Here is a 24109-nt window from a genome sequence, read left to right on the forward strand (position 1 = left end):
TCAGCAGTATCTGAAACACGGGCTACCGGTGGAAACTTCCCGGTGCATTTTGGGATCCAAGCCAAAGAATGGGAAAAAACGGTGGTACTAATAATTATAGGCGAGCAAAAACATTCGACTAATCATAGCTGATAATCAAGTGGCGTCACTTGAGGTTGAATCAAGTCCAACATCTTGAAAAGAATGATAGGAATTCTGAAAAGAAAACCTTCTGGAGATCTTTGGGGAGATGACTGGGAGAGACGATAAGAGGCACTAGTGGATGTGGTGTAGTTTGAACTTTCAAAACATATTTGAAAAGGTCCCACACAGGAAGGTGGTGACAGAGTTTAAGGGGTAAGATTGGGATTTGGTTAATAGATAGGAAACAAAGGGTAGCAAGTGTTTGGCATACTTGCCTTCATTGGGAAAGGTATTGAGTACAAAACATGGCACATCATGATACTGCTGTACAAGTCCTTGGTGAGACCACACTTGTATGCAGTTCTGTTTGCCCAGCTATTGGAAGGATGTCATTAAATTGGAAAGGGTGCAAAAGAGATTCACCAGGATGTTACCTGGGCTTGCGGGCTTGAATTATAGGGAGAGGTTAGATAATCTTTCGAGCATGGGAGGCAGAGGGGTGATCTTACTGAGATGTACAAGATCACGAGGGGCATGGATAAAATGAACACTCGCAGTCTCTTTTCCCGGCTATAGAATTCTAAAAGTAGAGGGCTTAGGCTTAAAGTGAGAAGGGAGAGATTTAAGAGGGACCTCAGGGGCACCTTTTGCACTCAGAGACTGGTCCATATCTGGAGCAAGCTGCCAGAGGAAGCTACTGGTGGATATTGTGGATAGGACGGGTTTAGAGGGATATGGGACAATTGCAGGCAATTGGGACAGCTCGTTATGTCAACGTGGTCGCATAGCCAAGGTGAACCCGAGAGCCGGTACTCAATGACTCGAATAAACAGGCCCTTCTCAAGTTGACACACTGGCCAATGGAGATGGCTGACCCTCGCTATTCCCACTGTATATCAGGCTGGGGACCAAGTGTAACGTTTCCGAGTTGGCTGATGACTAACTTTGAATGAGAGCGATGAGGATATATCGAGGCTTGGTTGAGAACTTGAGTGGGCAATAACACAGCAGTTGGACTACAATGTAAAGTTGCCCATCTTGGTAGGAGACATCAGAAATGCTGGTGATTGTGTATCCTATATACGCCCCTCATTATTTTATACACCTCTACAAGATGTCCCATCACACTCCTGTGCTCCAAGGAATAATGTTCTAGCCTGCCCAACCTCTCCCTATAGCTCAAGCCCTTAAGCCCTTGCAGCATCATTATAAATCTCCTCTGTACTCCTTCCAGCTTCATGTTTTTTTCCCTATAGCAGGGTGACCTGGACTGAACATAATGCTCCAAGTATGGCCTCAGCAACATCCTGTACCACTGTAATGTAACATCCTAGCTTCTATACTCAATACCCTAACTGAAGATTTCTGAGCATTAGAGGAATCAAGGGACAGGGCAGGAAAGTGGGGGTGAGATGGAAGATCAGCGGTGGTTTTGCTGAATGGTGGAGCAGTCATCAGGGGCTGTATGGCCTCTTCCTCACCCTAGTCCCTCTGTTGTTACCTGGGGTGCCGGTTCACACGTTCCTGACGGCAGCTGAACTGGTGAATAAGAATGCAAACAGGGAGAGTGTGTTTACGAGCTGAGGCACTGTGTCTCCTGAAGCAGGCAAGCCATGCTAGAACAGTATGAATCATGAGAGAGGTCACGGAGAGAACACTCTGCAGAGTTCTAGTCACCACACAACAGGAAGCTTGAGATAGCACTCGGAGGTGAAGCAGATAGCTGAACTGTTACGCAGGATGGATATTTATAATTATGAGGAGAGACTATATGTTGGGGTGATGTTTCAAAGCTAGGAGGCTGGAGGGGTGTTGAATAATATCAGAAGAGGAGTCTGTTTCCCTTGAGTCAGAAACTAGGAGATGGGGGTTAACCCTAAAGGAAGTTGGAGGGGAGGGAATTGTTTCCATTCTCTGCCTGAAAGTGTGGTGGAGGCCACCAAATTGACCTGCCATCTCAGGCTGTCTTCCCCACCCCCTGGACATGAATGTTGGGGAATTGGGGGGGCAGTCATCAGGGGTAAATATTTGGGTTCCCTCTGGAATTTATAACCAAGGGTGTGTAGAAATATCTTCTCTAAAAGGGTGGTGAATCTCTGGTATTCTGTGCCCCTGAGGGTGTATCATCAGGATATATTTTAAGGTGGAGATAGATAAATATGTGAACGATTGAGGAATCGAAGGTGATGGGGAACTGGCACAGAAGAGGAGTTGAGGCCAGCATGGATCAGCCGTGATTATATTGAATGGTGGGACAGGCTTGAGGGGTTGAGTGGCCTACTTCTGTTGTCTTGTGTTTTCTTGTCGGTGCTGCCCACTGCCTGGCACTAATGTGGTACAAAAGTTACTTGCCACTCAGCGAGGGCCTAAATGTTGCATGTGGGAGTAGTAAATGGAATCAAATCCAATCATCAATGGCATCCCCACTCCTGACAACGTGATGGAAGGAAGGTCACTGATGGGGCAGCAGCAGATGGTTAGGCTCACAACCCTGCCCTGAGGAACGCCTGCTCTCATGTCTACAGCTGGGATCAGTGACCTCCATCTTCTTTACTGCAAAGTATGACTCAACCACGAGGGGAATATCTCTTGATTTCCAGATCAGTAACTCGGGTCAGATTACAACTGTAACTCATCATTGAAGCCCGAATTCTTTCTCAATGGCAAAATATCTACGCCTTTCCTCAAATAATTGGAAATCTCTGTGAGATTCGACTAATTTCTAAAATGGAGCAATTCATGAAGATGTTTGTTCCATCGCTGTTTTCCTGCTGAACATTAAGTTAGCTGATGTGTTATTTCCTGTTTCCTCCCACCCGTGAGTGCACGGTTACAGGGGCTGGGCGTAACTCAGCTCCCTGTCACTGCCTCCCAAGGTCCAGGGTGCTGGTACCACACACTGACTTCCCACAGCGAGCTTCGTGTGGAGACTTGGACATGGCACGGTGGGGAGTGTTCTCTCTGGTTGTCCTCACCCAGGTTGTTCTGGTGCTGCCACAGGCTTCTCTGAATGTTAAAGGTAAGTCAATTTGTTATCCGATGAAGCATATCAAGAACCTGCTCTGTAATATTAGTCGACAATCACCAGTGTTTAATTGTCATATGTACCAACAATCTTATTTGTTTCAGCTTAACTGCCCCATCACTGTAATAGCGCACAGATAACTATATAATAATCAATAATAAATTAATAAACATAATACTAGGTAACTGAATAGTGCAAAGCCCAAGTTCGTAACACATGTTATCACGAAGAAGAGATCACTGTTGCGGCTTTGCCTCGTCTCCTCCAGAGGAATCATTTTTAATACAATTTATATTTATTGAAACCCATCGATTTTTTACAATGAAAAGTGAATGAAAAATAACATGACTTTAATCAAAGAAATATTAGAAAGCAACAAAAAAAAATGGCAAAAGGTGGGAGTCAGTGAGAAAAGATCTCTAAATGTGATTCAGTTAAATTCTTGGAGGTATCTGTGATTGCTTTGAGATAGACACCAATCCTCTGAGGATGATTCGATAAATAAAAGCTTCTCTGTGATGGTGGTTCCTGACTGGGGGGGGGGGGGGCGGGGGGCAGTGGGGGGGGGGGCAGTGGGGATGGGGGGGCAGTGGGGGGGGGCAGTGTTGCTGCCTCAGCTTGCTCCTGTGCAAGCTGCAAGTTCTGTGGCCGTGAGGGTTTCCGCTGGGCGCTGTGGTTCCCTCTCACTTCTTGTTGGTTTATTAGCTGCCCTCTGCTAGTGTGTGGGGTGGGGAGGGAGGGGGTGGGGGTGGTTGTAGAGATGGAGAAGGGTGTAGGGGCTGGAGGGGGGTTACAGAGACAGAGAGGGGTGTCGAGTCTGGAGGGGCTACAGAGATCGAGAGGGGCGGAGGGTGTCATAGAGATGGGGAGGGGTGAAGAGTATGGAGGGGATTACAGAGATCGGAAGGAGTGTAGAGGCCAGAGAGGATGACAGAGGTAGGCAGGAGTGCAGGGGTTGGAGGGGTTTACCGAGGCAGAGAGAGTTGTGGAATGTGGGACAATTAAATTCTTGCTTGCAGCAGCAGCACATAAATTCAGGCAACACACAAAAACAGATCAGAGTCAAAGAGTGATACAATGTGGAAACAGGCCCTTTGTCCCAACTTGCCCACACCGGCCAACACCGGCCAACATATCCCAGCTACACTTACCTGCATTTGGTCCATATCCCTCTAAACCTGTCCTATCCATGTACCCATCTAACTGTTTCTTAAACATTGGGATTGTCCCAGCCTCAACTACCTCCTCTGGCAGCTTGTTCCATACACCCCCCCCCCCCCCTTTGTGTGAAAACGCTACCCCTCTCAGATTCTTATTAAATCTTTTCCCCTTCACTTTAAACCTATGTCCTCTGGTCCTGGATTCATTCACTCTGGGCAAGAGATTCTTTGCACCTACCCGATCTATTCCTCTCATGATTTCATACACACATTATACATAAATTGCACATAAAATGACTAAAATGAAAGTAGATTGCAAAAAAAACCAAGACATTAGTGCAAAAACATAATTAGGAAAAAACAAGTCCACAGTAGTGCCAGAGATAGTCCATTGTCTTCCTTTGCCAAGGTAGGATTAGTGTTGCGCAGGTCAGTTCAAGAACCTGATGGTTGTATGCGAATAGCTATTCCTGAACTTGGTGACATGGGACTTCAGGCTTCCGTACCTCTTGCCTGACGGTAGCAGTGAGAAGAGTTCATGTCCCGATAGTGGGGATCCTTGATGATGATCAATGCCTTCTTGAGGCATTGCCTCATGTAGATATTTTGGATGGAAGCAAGGGTTGTGCCCATGATGGGCTGGGCTAGTCCACCACTCCCTGCAGCCTCTTGGGTTCCTGTGCATTGTTATTGCCGTAGCAGGCCATGAAGCATTCAGTCAGAATACTTTCCACAGTGCATCTGTAGACGTTTATTAGTCACTCAATCTCTTTGAACATCTGTGCGGGGATCGCTGGGTGGCGCGGACTTGGTGGGCCGAAAAGGCCTGTTTCCACGCTGTATATATATATATAATATGATATGATCTAAGAAAGCAGAGCATCTGCCACGTCTTTCTCGTGATCACATCTATGTGTTGGGTGCAGGATAGCCATCTGAAACGATAGTGTACAGGAGTTTAAAGCTGCCAACTCTCTCCACCACCAACCCACCAACAAAAACTGCCATGTGGTCTCCCAACATCCCCTTTTCCAAGTCAATGAATACTTCCTCTGTCTTGTTGAAGTTGAGCGGCAGGTTGTTGTGGCAGCACTCAAACAGGTGTTCTACAACCCACCTGGATGTTGACTCATCACCACCAATCTGACAACAACAGTGGTGTCTTCGGCAGATTTGTGGATGACATTGAAGCTGTGCTCTGCCACACCGTCGTATGTTCATAAATTATAGGTGCAGAATTAGGCCATTTGGCCCCATCAAGTCTACTCCGCCATTTAATCATGGCTGATCTATCTTTTCCCCTCAACCCCATTCCCCTGCCACGTCCCCATAACACTGACACCGTACAGTCATGGGTGTATAGAGAATAGAACAGGGGGCTAAGCATGCAACCTTGAGGTGCTCCTGTGCAGATGGTCAGTGAGGAGGAGATTTTGTTACCGATCCACACTGATTGTGGTCTACTGATGGAGGATCCAGTTGCAAAAGGAGGTACGGAGGCCCAGGTCTTGGAGCTTGGTGAAGAACAAAGCCTTGGATTCTTCAGTGATAGCGACTGACATGAGGACAGTGAGCCTTACCATGTTACACCCACTCTTCACGTCAGCACACGATGTCCTACAAGAAACATGACCACCAGCATCACGTTGTGGAGGATAAACATGTCGGATCACCAATAATGTCCCAGACAAAGCAGTCGATTCCAGCACAGCTGGCCAAGGAGAAGGAGCAACAACACAAGGAAGAGTTGAAAAGAAACAACCCAACGAAGTAAAGCACTGGTTATAAGGTGCAGTGTGTGATCACTGAATGCTAACAGCAAACAGTGATTTCCCCGGTTAACTTTACTGAATGTGAATTAAACGTAACGCAGGGCCCAGAGACATAAAGAATGGCTTGAGGGTGTTATCAACTTTATTTGGGGGATTTTGTTCTGGATTCGGAAAGTAGTGGGAAGATAGATGAACGCTGACTCTGTGAGTTGCTACTTCCAGCTAGTAGTGCACGGAAACCCCCTTCTGATCTCAAAATCAGATCAGTTCAGGCAAGCCACTTTATCAGCAAATCTTTATTTTGTAGCGTTTCAAATTCTTCTCACCACAATAACAATTTGCATTTATACAGCACCCATATCAATAGAAAAGATTTGAGGCACTTTATAAAGTTATATTAACTGGTGTGGCTAAAAAATAAATATAAATTGGATTAGACACAAAATGCTGGAGTAACTCAGCGGGACAGGCAGCATCTCTGGATAGAAGGAATGGGTGACGTTTCGTGTCGAGACTCTTCTTCAGACTGAAAAAGAGTCTCAACCCAAAATGTAAGTCTGAAGAAGGGTCTCGACCCGAAACATCACCCAGTCCTTCACTCCAGAGTTGCTTCCTGTCCCGCTGAGTTACTCCAGCATTTTGTGTCTCCCTTCGATATAAACCAGCATCTGCAGTTCTTTCCTATAAATTGGATTGATTGCTAGCAAGGTGATGACATGAATTTGTAGAGGTCATTAGAGAATGAATTCTAGAGAGTGAGACATTGACATCTGAAGGGGCAGTTGGCACAGTGGGTGAAGGGGTAGGGGAGGCATTTGGAAAAGACAGGAGAGCTTGGAGGTGGGAAGGGCAGGGGCAGTGTAATGGGAGGGCGTGGGAATGATGGAGCTTCCAAGGACAAGGAGATTTGAACAGTCTTAACATCTGAGCATTCATCTTAACAACTGGGATTAGGTACTGCTGGTCAATTTAGAAGGAGATTGGGCAACTATCTTAGACGGGAATCATGGTCGGCATGGACGAGTTGAATCAAAGGGCTTGTTTCTGTCCTGTGTGATACTATGACTGTATAACCAACCACAGTCACGTCTTCCTCAGAACTGCAGATGTGTCAGAACCACAGGAGCTGAAGTGTGAGTCAGTGTGTAGAGGATGTGAGAAAGGGTTGAGCCAGTTGAGAACCTGGGTGTGGCTTGCAAGGCCAGCATTTGTTGCACATCACTATTTGCCTTGAACCTTTATCCTAAATGTCCTAAAGGACAGTAATGAACCAGAGAATTTTTCCAACTGTTATGTAGTTTGGACTTTACCTTCACTTATGTTTAGTTTAGTTTAGTTTAGAGATACAGAGTGGAAACAGGCCCTTCAGCCCACCGAGTTCACGCCAACCAGCAATCCCCGCACACTAACACTATCCTACACACTAGGGACAATTTACAATTATACCAAAGCCAATTAACCTACAAATCTGTACGTCTTTGGAGTGTGGGAGGAAACCTGTGCTCCTGGAGAAAACACACGCGGGTCACGGGGAGAATGTACAAACTTCATACAGACAACACCCATAATCAGGATCGAACCCGGGTCTCTGGCGTTGTAAGACAGTGACTCTGCCGCTGCGCCACTCTGCTGCCCTCTAATATTAGTATGTTACATATTATTATTGGTTTATTATCGTCACCTGTACCGAGATACACTGAAAAACTTTTGTTTACATGCAATCTACTCAAATCATACCCACATGAGTACAATCGAGCAATACACAAGTACAACAGGTAATGCAAAGCAAACAATACCAGAGTGCAAAATGTAGTGTTGCAGCATTATAGCAACAGAGAGGCGCAAATTAAAAAAGTTCAAGGGCCACGATGAGATAGGTTGGAAGATCAACACAAAGCTCCTGGAAACCTGAAAAGTTCCCATTGTCTCCATTTCACATTGAACACCAATCTCCTCTGTGTGAAAACATCTAACTCCCAACCCCTGTTTCCTGTCACACAATGATTGTCTGTGATCTGGCATGTACTGCCTGAAAGATCAGTGGAAGCAAAGGGGAATTGGTGGAGGGGGCATAATTTGCAGTGCCGAGTGAGGAAAGTGGGCTGGCAAAAAGGAACTGACTAAATATTTGGAGGCACAAGGAACTGCAAATGCTGCAGTCATCTTGCCCATTGCAATGCTTGTCCGTTTCCCCTCCCCAGATAGAGCCTGTACGGAAACAGGCCCTTCGGCCCACCTTGTGCAAGTTGACATGTTTGGCATTTGGCTCAGATCCCTCTAAATCTTGCATCTCCATCGGCCGTCTCTGTACTGGTAATTGTTCGGTGATTCTGTACCTGGCGAGATCTTTGAAAGAACCAGCACAACTGAGATGAGCCAAGTGGCCTCCAGCGGAGTTTGGTGAGATTAGTTAGATCATTGAAAAAAAATGGAATTTGGTAAAACTCTAGGTTAACGAAGAACAAGTCTGAGACCCTGAGGCACAGTCACACAGAACTGGAACAGACCCTTTGGCCCAACCCGTCCATGTTGACCAAGATGTCCTATCTAAGCTAATCCCATTGTCCTGGATTTTGTCCAAATGTGTCTAAACCTTTCCTATCCTTGAGCCTGTCCAATTGTCTTTTCAATGCTGTAATTGTACCTTTGTCAACTACCTCCTCTGGCAGCTCATTCCATATACCCACCTCCCTCTTCCTGAAAAAGTTGTCCCTCAGGTTCCCCTCTTACCTTAAACCTACGTCCTCTGATTTTGATTCTCCTACCCTGAGTAATAGACTCTGTACATCCATCCTGTCAATCCCTTCGCGAGATCTCTGTAAGATCACCCCTTAGCCTCCCAAGGAATAAAGTCCTAGTATCTCCAATCCCCCTATAACTCATACCCTCGAGTCCTGGCATCATCCTTGTAAATCTTCACAGCACTCTTTCCAACTTAATGAAACCCTTCCAAGAGCTAGGTAACCAAGACTGAACACAATACTTCAAATTTGGCCTCAACAACATCTTGTATGACTGTAACATGACGTATCAGCTTCTATATATAATACCCTGACTGATGGCCAATGTACCAAAAACCCTCTTTACCGCCCTATCTACCTGAGCCGCCACTTTCGGGGAACTGTGTACCAGTACTAGATCCCTCTGCTCTACAACACTTTCCAGGGCCCTGCCATTCACTGGAAAACTGTGAAGGTTCTGCCCTGGTTTGACTTCCCAAAATGCAATAACTCACACCTCTGTGCATTGAACTCCATTCGCCATTCTTCAGCCCACTTGCCTGGCTGATCAAGATCCTGTTGTAATTTTTAATAACCTCTTCTCTGTCTATGATACCACCCTGTTTAGTGTCAGCTGCACACTTATTAGTCATGCCTTGCAAATTTTGTTCTAAATCGTTGATGGAAACCTCAAACATCAAGGGGTGCAGCACCAATCCCTGAGGCCCACCAGTAGTCAAAGACCTCCCGTCTGAGAAACAACCTTCCACCACCATCTTCTGCTTCCTTCCATGAAGCCAATTCTGTGTGGAGAAGGGAGTGTGTAATAGCATTTATCGTGGCGGATAGATTCTGAAGAAATAAAGGAAATGAAAGAAGAACCAAGCAAGTATCATAGTGATATTTTTTGATGTAGGAAGTGTAACCAAGGTAATGAGGGGTAAACTGACACTCAAACAGGGAACAGGGCGCAAACCCACATGTGATGAGGCGGTTATTTCACATCCCTCCCTCCATTGTTTGCTTAATCTAAGAGGATGCAAAAGATAAGAGTGGTTAGGACATGGTCCTGTCTCATGCTGCATGATGTCGTCACCACAGGGGTCAGGCAGCAAGCAACGGTTGAAGACAGACGGTTTTAACTTCCTCCTGAACCTTCTCCCTCCAAGCCTGACTGACTGAGATAAGGCATATCTTTCTGGCTTAGGTTTGTGGTGGGCCTGTTTCTCCACTGAAGAATTCTGTTATGGTTCATAACTTCAGAGAATCGCAGCTGATGTATCAGACTTGATTGGATCTTTTGAATCACAGTGGAAACAGGCCCTTCTGCCCAACTTACCCATGCTGACCAACATGCTCTATCATCTATGCTCATCCCTGCCTCCATTGTCTGCTTAATCTAAGAGGATGTAAAAGGTAAGAGTGGTTAGGATGTGGTCCTGCCCCACCTGCCTCCGTTTGGCCCATATCCCTCTAAAACTATCCTATCCATGTACCTGTCCAAATTTTTTTTTAACATTGCAATCGTACCAGCCTCAATTACCCCCTCTGGCAGCAATTCCACACACCCACCACTCTTTGTGTAAAAGAGTTACCCTTCAGGTTCCCATTAAATCTTTCCCCCCTCATTTTAAACCTATGTTCCTGGTTCCCAATTCCCCAACTCTGGGCAAAAGACTGTGCATTTACCCGATCTATTCCTCTAATGATTTTGTACACGTCTATAAGATCACCCCTCATCCTCCTGTGCTCCAAGGAATAGAGTCCAAGCCTGCTCAACCTCTAAATATATCTCTCTCTATATAGCTCAAGCCTTCAATTCCTGGCAATATTCTTGTAAATCTTATTTGCACCATTTCCAGCTTGACAACATCTTTCCTAAAGCATGGTGACAAAATCTGAACACAATAATCTAAATGTGGCCTCACCAATGTCTTATATAACTGTAACATGACCTTCCAACTTTTGTACTCAATACTCTGAATGATGAAGGCCAATATGCCAAAAACCTTTGCTGAATTCTATATCTACAATGGCAACAGCTCTGGCCTCATCAAGTTCTGGGGGTGAAGTTGAGCAGGTAGATGTTGAGATCCATGCGGGTTTGCAAGGAACAGGACCGAGGTCCAGCAGGCAGCTTGCAGAGAGCACAGGTGGAGGCTAAACACCAGAGCATCATGCACAGGCATCCCTGCACTTCACCCAGTCCCACATGCCAACCAGCACAGAGATTCGGACCACAGATATTTGTCTGGAGAGTTGGTGCAAGAGGCAGAGCTGTTGAACCCTGGCGTGTTTAATAACATTCTGCATTCCGTCATCAAAACCAGCAAGCTAAGGTTTGCTGGAGACACAAGAGACTGCAGATGCTGGAATCTGGAGCAAAGAAACAAAGTGCTGGAGGAACTCAATAGGTCAGGCAGCATCTGCGAGGGAATGGACAGTCCCCTGAGGAGAGACCCCGATCTGGAACGTTGTCCATGTTCCTCCTCTGAGGCTCATCCCCATGAGGTCAAAACCCAGCCCCTGCGCTGCTCCCTATTACATTGTCCTGCCCACTGGTCTCTCATGGATCAGCGGCAATCTTAGTTTGGAGATCACATCTGTGAAATGCCAGCGATGTTTGGTAAAGGATAAAGGCACTACATAAATGCAAATAGTTTGTCATGGTTCCTTATATGTGAGGATTCAAAATAGTTCAGGACTCTGCTGTGTGTGGTTTGAGTGAGTATGAGAACAGGAGGGGAGATCAGCTGAATGAACATCTGAAGGGAAGGCTTCTGATTCCTGGATCGCTGGTACTACTTATGGAGAAAGTCAAAAGAGTTTAATTGTCGTATGTACTGACATTGGCTTCAGTACAATACAATTCTTACCTGCCAGAGCTTAACAGGCCTGTAAACATAATAACACACAGATAAATATAGAATAATCAATAATGCAATAAATTAATAAATGCAATACCAGGTAATCATAATAGTGCAAAACCAAGTCTGCAGAGCAACCAAAGACACAATCCATAGAAGATCATAGCTGCTGAGGTTAGTGTTGTGCAATGTTCAAGAGCTTGTTGATTGCTGTTAAGAAGCTGTTCTTGAAACTGGTGGCCAGAAAGTTCAGGCTCCTTCCCGATGGTCGCAGTGAAGTGAGAGTGTGGTGGTGAGGTCAGTAACTGTGACGGACCGGGCAAAGTCTGACCGTCTTTGCAGTCTCCTTCATTCCTGGTGCTACCGCCCAGCGTGGGACAGTAAAACGGGACAGGAACAGCTGAACTGGAATGAGACCAGCATCTCCATAGGGTGATGTGCTTGCTCGGTGGAGAAGGGCTTAAACTAATTTGGCAGGGAATGGGAACAGATTCATGGTTCATGGTTGAATGGGAGGTATAGGTCCAGTCAAATATAGTAGAAAATAGATGTCATCTCAGGAAGCAGTCACATGGGAGAAATGCAAGGCTAAATTGTGTTCATATTAATGCAAGGAATCTGGTTATGGCTAGTGAGCTTTGATCAGCAGGTGGGAACTGAGAAAATATTAATACTGGTGAGGCTCTAGTTGGAGTACTGTGTGCAATTAGATTGATTGAAAGGTACTGCATGGAAACAGGCCCATTGGCCCACTGAGTCCAAGCCAACCATCGATCACCCATTATCACTAGTCCTGTTGAGTTACTCCAGCATTTTGTCTATCACTAGTTTTACGTTATCCCACTTCTGCATCCACTCCCTACATTTTAGGGGCAATTTACTGAAGCCAATTCACCTGACACCCACATGCCTTTGGGATGTGGGAGGAAACCCATGTGATCACAGTGGCACAGTGGTAGAGTTGCTGCATTAACAGCGCCAGAGACCCGGGTTCGATCCTGACTCTGGGTGCTGTCTGTATGGTATTTGTACGTTCTCCCCATCACCACGTGGCTTTTCTCTGGGTGCTCCAGTTTCTTCCAACAGGTTTGTACCTTAATTGGATTTGGTAAAATTGTAAATTGTCCCTAGTGTGTAGGTTAGAACTAGTGTATTGCTGGCCATCGTGGACTCGATGGGCCGAAGGTAAATTGTAAAATTGTCCCTAGTGTGTATAGGTTTTATACCAGGTGGTTGTTGGTCGTGTGGACTTGGTGGGGCAAGGGGCGCATTTCCACGCTGTATCTCTCTCTGTCTGAAGTCACTGAGAGAATGTGCAAACACCACACAGACAGCACCTGAGGTCAGGATCGAACCTCAGCAGTTCTGGTCGACACCCTATCGGAAGTGTGTGATTGCACTGGAGAGGGCGCAGAGGAGATTCACCAGGATGTTGCCTGGGACTGAACATTTCAGTTATGGGGAGAGACTGGAGTCTGAGACTCTTCTCCCTGGAGTGGAGGAGGCTGATATGAGGTACACAAGATTCTGAGGAGGGGAAAGACAAAGTAGACAGTTGGAAACTGTTCCTCATGGCAGAGATGTCTAAAACTGGAAGACAACGGTTTAGGGTAATGAAGGAGTGCTTTCGAGGGGATCTGACAAAGCACTTTCTCACCCTGAGCATGGTTGGACTGGAACTCACTGCCTGAGGGAGAGAGAAAATCTCACAACATTGAAGAAGTATGTAGAGGATTATTTAAATTGCCACGGCAGAGAACATTACAGACCGAGTGCTGGTAAATGCATTTAGGGTCATGATGGCCGGCGGGGACATGATGGGCCGAAGGTCCTGTTTCTGTGCCAGATGACTCAGTGACCCTGAGTTTGTGTGCGATGTTGGGAGGGGCGGTACTAAGAGCTCTACAGCTCAGCTGTGAGGATCGCAAGTGTGTATCTGTGACAAGTCCAGCTGAACCTCTGGCATCCTCTCTGTGTTGCAGACATAACCTACGATGACTGCCGGGTCTGGGGTATTTTCCACATCAGCCTGTACAACGATTATAATCTGACCCTGCTGCAAGCACACAACGCCTGCAGACTCTTTGATGCAGAGTTGGCGACAAAGAACCAGATGGGTCGCGCACAGAGGGAAGGATTTGAAAAGTGCAGGTGAGTGCAAGTCAAGAGCTTTGCTCCCTCAGTACTGCCCCTCCCACAGTGCGGCGCTCCCTCAGTACTGCCCCTCCCACAGTGCGGCGCTCCCTCAGTACTGCCCCTCCCACAGTGCGGCGCTTCCTCAGTACTGCCCCTCCCACAGTGCGGCGCTCCCTCAGTACTGCCCCTCCCACAGTGCGGCGCTCCCTCAGTACTGCCCCTCCCACAGTGTGGCGCTCCCTCACTGCCCCTCCCACAATGCAGCGCTCCCTCAGTACTGCCCCTCCCACAGTGTGGCGCTCCCTCACTGCCCCTCCCACAATGCAGCGCTCCCTCAGTACTGCCCCTCCCACAGTGCGGCGCTCCCTCACTGCCCCTCCCACAATGCAGCGCTCCCTCACACTGCCCCTCCCACAGTGCGGCGCTCCCTCAGTACTGCCCCTCCCACAGTGCGGCGCTCCCTCACTGCCCCTCCCACAGTGCGGCGCTCCCTCAGTACTGCCCCTCCCACAGTGCGGCGCTCCCTCAGCACGGGATATTGGGATGAAGTGCGGACATCACATATTCACTGGGATTACCAGCAAAGACTCGCTCCCCTCACTGCTCTCGTCTCCCTACTGCCTCGGTCTCTAACGATCACCTTTCCGTCCAGGTACGGTTGGGTGAAAGACGGTTTTGTTGTTATTCCGAGAACCACTCCAAAGAGCTTGTGTGGACGGAACAAAACAGGAGTGGTGACCTGGGCACAAACCAAAAACATGAAGTTTGATGCATTCTGCTTCCTTCAGAACGGTAATGAGAACGGGAGACCACTCTCCACAATGGTCCGCACCCAAAACGGCACCTATCCATCACCCCTACCCTTTCCTTCCCCCACCTTCTTTGTCCTCCCTTTCTGTTCTCATCCTCTCTCCCCTGTGCCCCACCTGAATTCACATCCATTTTCCTCTGCCATGCCACCAATTTTCCTCCTGAGATAAATAAAGTTCTATCGTATGGTATATTCCCTCCTCTAGCTTCACATTTTGTAACTCTTCAATCCTTTGTCTCACACCTGTCTTTTCATCGCTGACCTTTGTCCAATCACCTGCCTATTACAATCCATCCTCATCTGTATCCACCTATTACTTCCCAGCCTTTGTCCTGCCCTTCCTAGCTTTCCTCCCCACCCCCATCCCCACCCCCACCCCCACCCCCACCCCCACTCCCACCCCCACCCCCACCCCCACCACAATTAACCTGAAAAGGGATCCCGACCCAAAACATCACCTATCCAGAGATGCTGCCTGACCCCTTAATTACTCCACCACTTTGTGTCCTCTTTTGTGAACCAGCATCTGCAGTTCCTTCTATCCCCACCACACTCTCTGTGTCGTGTTCACAAGTTGCCCCTCACTGCTGGCCACCAGAGCCTGATGTGCTGCACTCTTTGGACAGGGACTGCTGGTTTAGTTCTTAAATCCAAGATTAGCTCCATACAGACAGCATTCACAGTCAGGATCGAACCCGGATGTCTAGCGCTGTAAGGCAGCAACTCTACCGCTGCATCACTGTGCTGCCCTGTACCTGGAATGGGCTGCCTGAGGAAGCTATAGGAACAGATTCAATTATGACTTTCATGAGACATTTGGATGGATATATGGATAGGAAGAGTTTAGAGGGATATGGGTCAAATGCAGGAAAATGGGATGCAGTATGCTGCTTTGGTCAGTATGGACAAAGTGGGCTGAAGGGCCTGTGTGGATGCCGTGGCTCCTGGCTGGATGAATTGTAGCTTCCAGGAAGCTCTGGGTAATTGGAGTGCTTGACCATCTGACCACCCTTCTTATAAACGGGGTGAGAGTTTGCTCCTCGAAGCCTGGTATTTGTTTACACAAAGTACTGACCTCAGCTGATTTCTCCCCCGAGCCCCACTCCTTCTTTCCTGAATTGCGATGGTTATCAGGGAGGAAGTTCATGGATTGCTGCGTGAGGCCTGTTGACAGAAGACTCTTCCTCTGCTTTTTCCTCTTCCCACGTGAATATTCGGCAGGTCACTCTTATCAGCCCCCACCCCACGTTCTTCCTGTTTGTTGCTGATTCATCAGTAATCCAGGTCAGTCCTCATCCGCCACTCACCAGTTCCTCTCACGTGCAGTGCCTCCTCATCCTGACGATCTGCCGCCCCCATCTAAAAACAGATTTCAGGAGCAGCTCCTTCATAAAGAGATTTTTTCACCAACAAACCCCAACTGCAAAAAAAAGTTTTTTAAAGGCTGATCTGTTCTACTTTCTGTACTATCCAGTCAAATCGTACCTTACCTGAGTACAATCGAGCCATACACAGATACAACAGGTAGTGCAAAGAGTTGGCAGCACAGTGGCACAACTGGTAGAGCCACTGCCTCACAGCGCCAGAGACCCGGGTTCGATCCTGACCTCGGGCGCAATCTGTGTGGAATTGGCACATTCTTCCTGTGCCCACGTGGGTTTCTTCTGCCTGCTCTTGTTTCCTACCACATCCCCAAAACGCGCGGGTTTGGTAGGTTATTTGATCTCGGTAAATTGCCCCAGAGTCTGTAGAGAGTCGGTGCGAAAGTGAAATAACGTAGAACGGGTGATAATGGGTGATCGATGGGCGGCATGGGCCGAAGGGCCTGTTTTACGCGCTGTATCTCTAAACTAAACTAAACTAAAATAAGAGAAATATCAGAGTGAATATTCGTAGTATCACTGCGTTACGGCATTACAGTTACAGAGAAAGTGTGGATTAAAAAAGTGCAAGGGCTGCAATAAGGTAAGTTGGGAGATCAGGACTACACCCTTAGCTTACCGGAGGACTGTTCACTAGTCAGAATGAGATCTTGAATTTGGTGGTACATGCTTTCAGACTTTTATATCTTCAACCTGATGGGAGAGGGGAGAAGAGGGTTATGAGAGGTCCTTAATTATGTTGGCTGCTGCTCCGTGGCAGCGTGAGTGAGGTATAGATGGCGGATGACATTTTAGGTCAGGAACTTGACTTCAAACCTCAATCTGAAGAAGGATCCCTACCCAGAATGTCAACTGTCCATTCCCTCCACAAATCCCTCCCGACCCACGGAGTTCCTTCAGCACTTTGTTTGTGGCTCAAGATTCCAGCATCTGCACTCTCTTGTGCCTCCTTGTTACAAGGCTGGCCAAGGTGCATGCAGAGGTGATGCTCCCCCAGCTGGGGAGAGGGTGGGGGGGGGGGGGGGGGTGGAGGGTGGGGGGGGGGGGGGTGGAGGGGAGGGTTGGGGGCAGGTCATTCAGCACTGGGATGGGAGAGGTGTCTCCACTCAGAGGGAAGGAGGTTGTTGGACCTGTGAGAGCCTAAGTCATTGAGGCCACATGACAGAGGCAAAGAGATGTTTAAGCTGTGGCAATGAAGGAATATAGGGTTAGGGGGGAGAGTGATGTTGAGTTGAAGGATTTGTCAGGGTTTTATTGAAAGGTGGTGTGGGAACGGGTGGCCGAGTGGCCTACTCCTGTTCTAAAGCTTGCAGTCACACACAACACATTTAAATAGTGGGTTAGAACAGAAAAATGGTCCCCTTTTGATACTCTGATTATCATCATTCTGATCTGGTAGAACCTCTAACCTTAGTTGGACACAGAATGCTGGAGTAACTCAGCTGGTCAGGCAGCATCTTTGGAGAAAAGGAATAGGTGACATTTCAGGTCGAGACCCTTCTTCAGACTGGTCTTTCCTCCTCTATCTTTCCTCCTCTCTCTAACCTCAGTGTTGTCTCTTTTCCAGACTCCCAGAAGAGGAATGCCTGTGAGTCAATAATTTGGCCCACGACCTCCACGAGAGTAACTACGTCCACGGACCCAGGTCCCACAACCCCGAATATCATCCCTGCATTCAGCTCTGAGGTCTCATCAAAGCCGAGCTCAAAACCAACACCTCGGGAAACAAGTTTCTTTTCACCCACCTCGATCGAGACATATGTCTCTTCATCACAGCCAGCGCAGGTTTCCGACAAACCTGAGATAGAGAGGGGCAAAACAAAGTACGGCAAATGGATCCTCTACTGGGGTGAGTTTTTTATTCTCTGAAGAATAATGTTTAGGTTCTTGGAAATCAGGTTTGTAATTGAAAAATACTGTGAAGTTCTGGTCGCCCAGCGATAGGAACGGTGTCAGGAAGTTGGAGAAAAGATTCACCAGGATGTTACCTGGGCTTACAAGCTTTAGTTGTAGGGAGGTTGAATGGGCTGGGGCCTTTACCTTTGGAGAATGAGGCTGAGGTGACCTTATTGAGGTGTACAAGATCATGACGGGCATGGATAAAGTGAACACTCACAATCTTTTTCCATGGTAGAGGATTTTAAAACCAGAGGGCATAGGCTTGAGGTGAGAGGGGAGAGATTTCAGAGGGACTTCAGGGGCAACTTTTTCATTCACAGAATAGTCCATATCTGGAATGAGCTGCCAGAGGTATGTGGATAGGAAGGGTTTAGAAGGATATGGGCCAAATAAAATGTGAGCCACATAGAGCCAGCCAAGTATGCCAACTTGGTTGGCATGGGCAAGGTGGGCCGAAGGGCCTGTTCCTGTGCTATATGGTTCTATGGCTCTATTGGGTGCTGCAATGGTTGAGTTGCCACCCTTCAGATGAAACAGTTGAAATTTAACTGGAACCAGGGCTTGCCGACGGCCGTTCTCCCTTCCCTTGCCAACCATACCGTGCCCTCACTCTGCCACTCTGTGAGGGGCATGGGGTTGAGGCAGCTGGCAGTCCCCACACTGTTAGTTTAGGCTTAGAGTCATAGAGCTGGGAAAAAGACTGTGAGCGTTCACTTTATCCATGTCCCTCATGATCTTGTACACCTCTATAAGGTCACCCCTCAGCCTCCTACGTTCCAAAGAAAAAACCTCCAACCTATCCAACCTCTACCTATAACTCAAGCCCGCGAGCCCAAGTAACATCCCGGTGAATCCCTCTTCCATCCTTTCCAACTTAATGACATCCCTTCTTATAGCTGGGCAACCAGAACTGCACATAGACATCCGTCCTGTAACGTGGTTCACCCATTCAAGATCTCCCCTGAACCTTCGCTGCTCTGCATGAACCACCAATAACTTGCATGATTATCAGCTCTGCTTTACATTGTGTTATCACACTTTGCCCTGTTGGGTGTGTGCCTGACTCTTGTTTCTTTGTTATCTGCAGTGCTGGGACTGGTGCTCCTCATTGTGTTCATGGTCTTTGTCATTACTTTGGTTGTCTATCTCAGAAGGTAAGAACCTGCTTGCGTTACGAGTTATCTTTCCGAAGTGGGAGGTAGAGTTCAGTTTAGTTTAGTTTAGATTTTTGGTTTGGAGATACAGCGCAGAAACAGTCCTTTCGGTCCATCGAGTCCACGCCGACCAGCGATCCCCGCACACAAACACTAACCTAAACACACTAGGGACAATTTACAATTTTTACCGAAGATAATTAGCCTACAAACCTGCACGTCTTTGGAGTGTGGGAGGAAACTGGAGCACCCGGAGTAAACCCACGCAGGTCAAGGGAGAATGGACAAACTCCGTACAGACAGTGCCCGTAGTCAGGATTGAACCCAGGTCTCTGGCGCTGTAAGGCAGCAACTCTACCACTGCGCCACCGTGCTGTCTGTTATTTGAAGGCAGACCAGATCAGCATCTGAGCTTTATACATGGGAAGCACTGTGGCATCACGAGTCTTGGAAGTTCAGACTCAGGTTCTGATTAGTTACACTTAATATTAGCTAAGGATATAGTTGGAGTACTGTGTGCAGTTTTGATCGCCCAGCCATAGGAAGGTATTCATTAAATTGGAAAGGCTGCAGAAGAGATTGAACAAGATGTTTCATGGGCTTGCGGATTGAGTTATAGGGAGAGGCTGGTACCATTTTGTTTTGGAGGGTGAGGGTTAACCTTAGTGAGGTGTACAAGATCATGATGGGCATGGATAAAGTAAACGCTCATAATCTTTTTCTCATGGTAGAGGATTCTAAAACTGGTGGGCATAAGCACAAGTTGTGAGGGCAGTGATTTAAGAGGACACTGGAGTTTAGAAGGATGAGAGGGGATCTTATAGAAACATATAAAATTATAAAAGGACTGGACAAGCTAGATGCAGGAAAAATGTTCCCAATGTTGGGGGAGTCCAGAACCAGGGGCCACAGTCTTAGAATAAAGGGGAGGCCATTTAAAACTGAGGTGAGAAGGAAAATTTTCACCCAGAAAGTTGTGAATTTGTAGAATTCTCTGCCACAGAGAGCAGTGGAGGCCAAATCACTGGATGGATTTAAGAGAGAGTTAGATAGAGCTCTAGGGGCTAGTGGAATCAAGGGATATGGGGAGAAGGCAGGCACGGGTTATTGATTGTTGATGATCAGCCATGATCACAATGAATGGCTGTGCTGGCTCGAAGGGCTGAATGGCCTCCTCCTGCACCTATTTTTTATGTTTCTTGTTTCTAAGAGGGACCTCTGGGGCATCTTTTTCACTCAGACGTTAACAACCAGCCAGGGGAAGCTAGGGCAGTGGATATAATCATGACTTTTAAAATACATTTGGACCGAATAGAGATGTAACTAACAAATGTAACTAGCCCAGTATGTCAATTGGGTCAGCATGGATACGAAGGGCCAAAGATCCTCTTTCTGTGGTGCAGGTCTATGAGTCTACGACATACACAGAACCTCAACCATTATGTAGAGCTCTGATATCCTATGCTTTAATCACACCCAGATTTACAACAACATATTTCCCTCTTGTATTTCGATCCCACCTTGTTCTATCCTTCCCTCTTATTGTGACCTCACCTTTCCACTTCCTTACTTTTTCATCCTCTGACCCATCTCCACGTCCCTTGTGCTATATAACTCTCCACTCCACCTCTCTAATGTGCACAAGACAACAGGAACAGGCCATTCGACCCCTCAAGCCTGCCCCCCCCCCACCCATCAATGTAATTGTAGCTGATCTCCGCTGATCTCAACTCCCCTCCCCTCTGCCAGATTCCCATTGCCCTCAGTCTCCCAACCGTTCAAAATGGTATTGACCTCCACTTTAAATACTTCCAATCTTCCAGCCTCCCACCCCCCTCTGTGGCAGAGAATTCCATGGATTTGCCACCCTCCTAGTTGAGAGATTTCATGTTAAACAACGGGCCTCTCTTAACTCCTTCCCCTCAATGATTCTCTCATGGCAGAAAACATCTCAATACCTACATTTTCATACGATCTATGTTTCAATAAGGTCATCTCTCATTCTTCTAAACTCCAAAGAATGTGGACCCGATAGCCTCTTGTGATAAGACAAACCTCTCATTTTAGGAATTAGCTTGTGACTCTCCACCGCTCTTTCTTATTTAAACCTCTTTAACCAGCCTATGTTTACTGCCCATCAATGTCCTTCTACTAAGTTTAAAGCCCGGCTTTACGTGCACCTTGGGATGTTTCTCCAAATTAAAGGCATTAAGCAGTTGCAGACTGCCTGTGTTCATGAATAGTTGATCAAGACCACTGCAAAGTAGGAAGTTGAAGGCATAAGTTACCCCCAGTGTAGGAGGATAGCAGGAGAATCAGGGTGGAGGATGTGAGTGTGTGAGAGGTAAATAAGTGGAGTGGTAGAGTGGGATTACTCAAAGAGCTAGTACAGACCTGGAAGAGTGAAGGGCCCTCTCTATGTTGTAGGAAAGGATGAGGAGTATAATATGAAATTATTTGACCTTTCTAATAGTTATGTTGCCCGACCTGAAACAGGTGCTGCCTGACCCGCTGAGTTCCTTCAGCATTTTGTGTTTTGCTCAAGATTCCAGCATCTACATTCCCTTGTGCCTCTAACAGTAATGTTTGCAACCTTTAGACGCAAGAACTATTCGTACTCAGCCACCGTGCAGCCGAAAGAAACCATTGAAGCTGAAATGTGGAACCACAGTCTGATGGGAAACAACTCCTAGTGAGGTGCACAGAGGAGGAACCAAGCCTGAGATCACAACTTCACCTCAAGCACAGTCTTTGACAAGTTAATACCAGTCCAGAGCAAAATGTGGGTTTAGAGTTGGTGAGCATGGTTATATCTGGAACTGCTCTGATTGGAGCGCAGAGAAGCAGGCCATTCTGTCTGTCTGCTCTGTCCTATTCTCGTCCTATCCTTCATCATCAGCATGCCCTCCACACATGTTGTGAATTGTCTACTTGTGAATTGTCAGCACACAGTATCAGACGTGTTTATTACCTGAAAGGCCTTGTAAACTGTCCGTTAACTAACAAACAACAAGTGTAAGCTTCAGGACTTTGGCAGAAGAGGAAGGAGTCAGTATATAAGGTCACGTCATTGATTAATTGATTGAAAGATACAGCTCGGAAACTGACCCTTAAGGCCCACCGAGTCCACCCTGACCACCGATCGCCCGTTCACACTAGTTCTATGTTATCCCACATTCTCATCCATCCCTACACATTAGAGGCAATCTCACGGGGCCGATCAATCTACAAATCCGCATGTCTTTGGGATGTGGGAGGAAACCCATGCAGTCGCAGGGAGAATTCCACACAGACAGCATCCGAGGCCAGGATCGAACCTGGGTCTCTGGCGCTATAAGACAGCAGCTCCACCAGCTTCTCCATTGTGCCCCTATAATTGCATTAACTGTTCTTCACAAGATGCTGCTGAGACTGGGTCACCTCCCTGAGTTCTCCTCTCTCCATTCTGCTAGAGGTAGTCAGTGTGGGGGCAGGGGAATAGGAGTGGGGGGGGGGGGGGGGGGGGGGAGTGGGGTCTGGGGGGAGAGAATGGAGTTGTACAGCACAGAAAATAACCTTTAGCCCACCTTGTCCTTGCTGACTAAGTTGGCATGCTGGGCTGGTCCCATTTGGCTGCATAAATCCTTTAAACCCTTCCTGTCAATATATCTCTCCAAATGTCTTTTAAAAGTCATAACTGTGTCCTTTTTCTGTAGCTAGTTCCGGATGTAGACTACCCTCTGAGTGAAAAGGTTGTCCCTGAGGTCCCTCTTAGATCTCTCCCCTCTCTCTTCTTAAGCCTATGTATGCCCTCTAGGTTTAGAATCCTCTACAGTGCGACTCAGGCTGTGAGCGTTCACTTTATCCATGCCCCAAATACAAGAGTAAGAGAGAGTGAGGAGAGAAAAATGTACAGGGAGTGAGTCATGAGGCAAAGATGAGTGGAGTAGCGAGTAGTTGGTGGGAGGAGATACTGAACTGCCCAGAAATAGGCCATTCAGCCCAATATGATCCATTCGAGCGGATCCATCCCCATCTATTACCACAACCTTCTTTTCCCATCCCTTCTCCACTTTGTGTCCGGCCTCCCTGTAAATCTTTCCTTAATCATAGTCATTAAGTTTGGAGATAAATTTAATAATGGAAATAGCAGACATTGGGCGCATATTTATAATCTGTTGTAAAGTATCAAAATCACAGACCATTGAGCTCTACAGCACGAAAACAGGCCCTTCGGCCCACCTTGTCCACGCTGACCAATTTGGCACACTGGGTTAGTCCCATTTGCCTGCATTTGGCCAATAGCCTTCTTAACTCTTCCAATCCATATATCTATTTAAATGTCTTTTGGAAGTCGCAATTGTATCTTAAGGATAGCGGAGTGAGGGGGAATGGGGAGAAGGCAGGAACGGGGTACTGATTGAGAGTGATCAGCCATGATCGCATTGAATGGCGGTGCTGGCTCGAAGGGCTGAATGGCCTACTCCTGCACCTATTGTCTATTGTCTATTGTCTATTGTATCCACTTCTATAGCTTCCTCCAGCAACTGATTCCAGCTGTGGACTATCTATCCTCTGAGTAAAAAAGTTGTCCTGAGGGTCCCTCTTAAATCTCTCACCTTAAGGCCGTGGAATCCTCGACCCTGAGAAAAAGACCTATCTATGCCACTTATATCTTGTACACCTCAATAAGGTCATTCACTCAACCTCCAACATCCCAAAGAAGAAAGTCCCAGCCCATCCAACCTCTCCTTATAACAAGCCCGCAAGCTCAGCGAACATCCTGGCGAATCTCTTCTGCACCCATTTCAACTTAGTGATATTCTTCCTGTAGCTGTTCAACCTTTACTGCACACAGTACACCAAGTGTGGTCTCACCAACGACTTATACAGCTGTAAGATGATGTAACATGATTTTAAAGAAAAAGATTTTCTGTAAGTCCACACATGACTGGAATAAAAACACCAACCCATGTTTCCTTGCAACAAACCCTCAGTCTAGTATATTTTTGTAAAATATATACTTGTCCTTTTTCCTTTTTTTCAAAACTAAATGCAAACGGTGTAATCGGTTTAATGCT

The 24109-nt window shown here is 47.0% G+C and overlaps 1 pseudogene across 1 annotated transcript; it reads left to right on the forward strand.

Annotated features, from left to right (window-relative positions):
- Positions 1-2783: 2783 nt before the first annotated feature.
- On the forward strand, positions 2784-22459 carry LOC144602095 (uncharacterized; annotated as a pseudogene). The gene is made up of 6 exons (XR_013548414.1): positions 2784-3142; positions 13650-13818; positions 14456-14595; positions 17564-17845; positions 18983-19049; positions 21649-22459. The product of XR_013548414.1 is annotated as an uncharacterized LOC144602095 (transcript).
- Positions 22460-24109: the final 1650 nt, after the last annotated feature.

The sequence above is a fragment of the Rhinoraja longicauda genome, chromosome 18 (genome assembly GCF_053455715.1).
Source record: "Rhinoraja longicauda isolate Sanriku21f chromosome 18, sRhiLon1.1, whole genome shotgun sequence".
Classification (NCBI taxonomy): domain Eukaryota; kingdom Metazoa; phylum Chordata; class Chondrichthyes; order Rajiformes; family Arhynchobatidae; genus Rhinoraja; species Rhinoraja longicauda.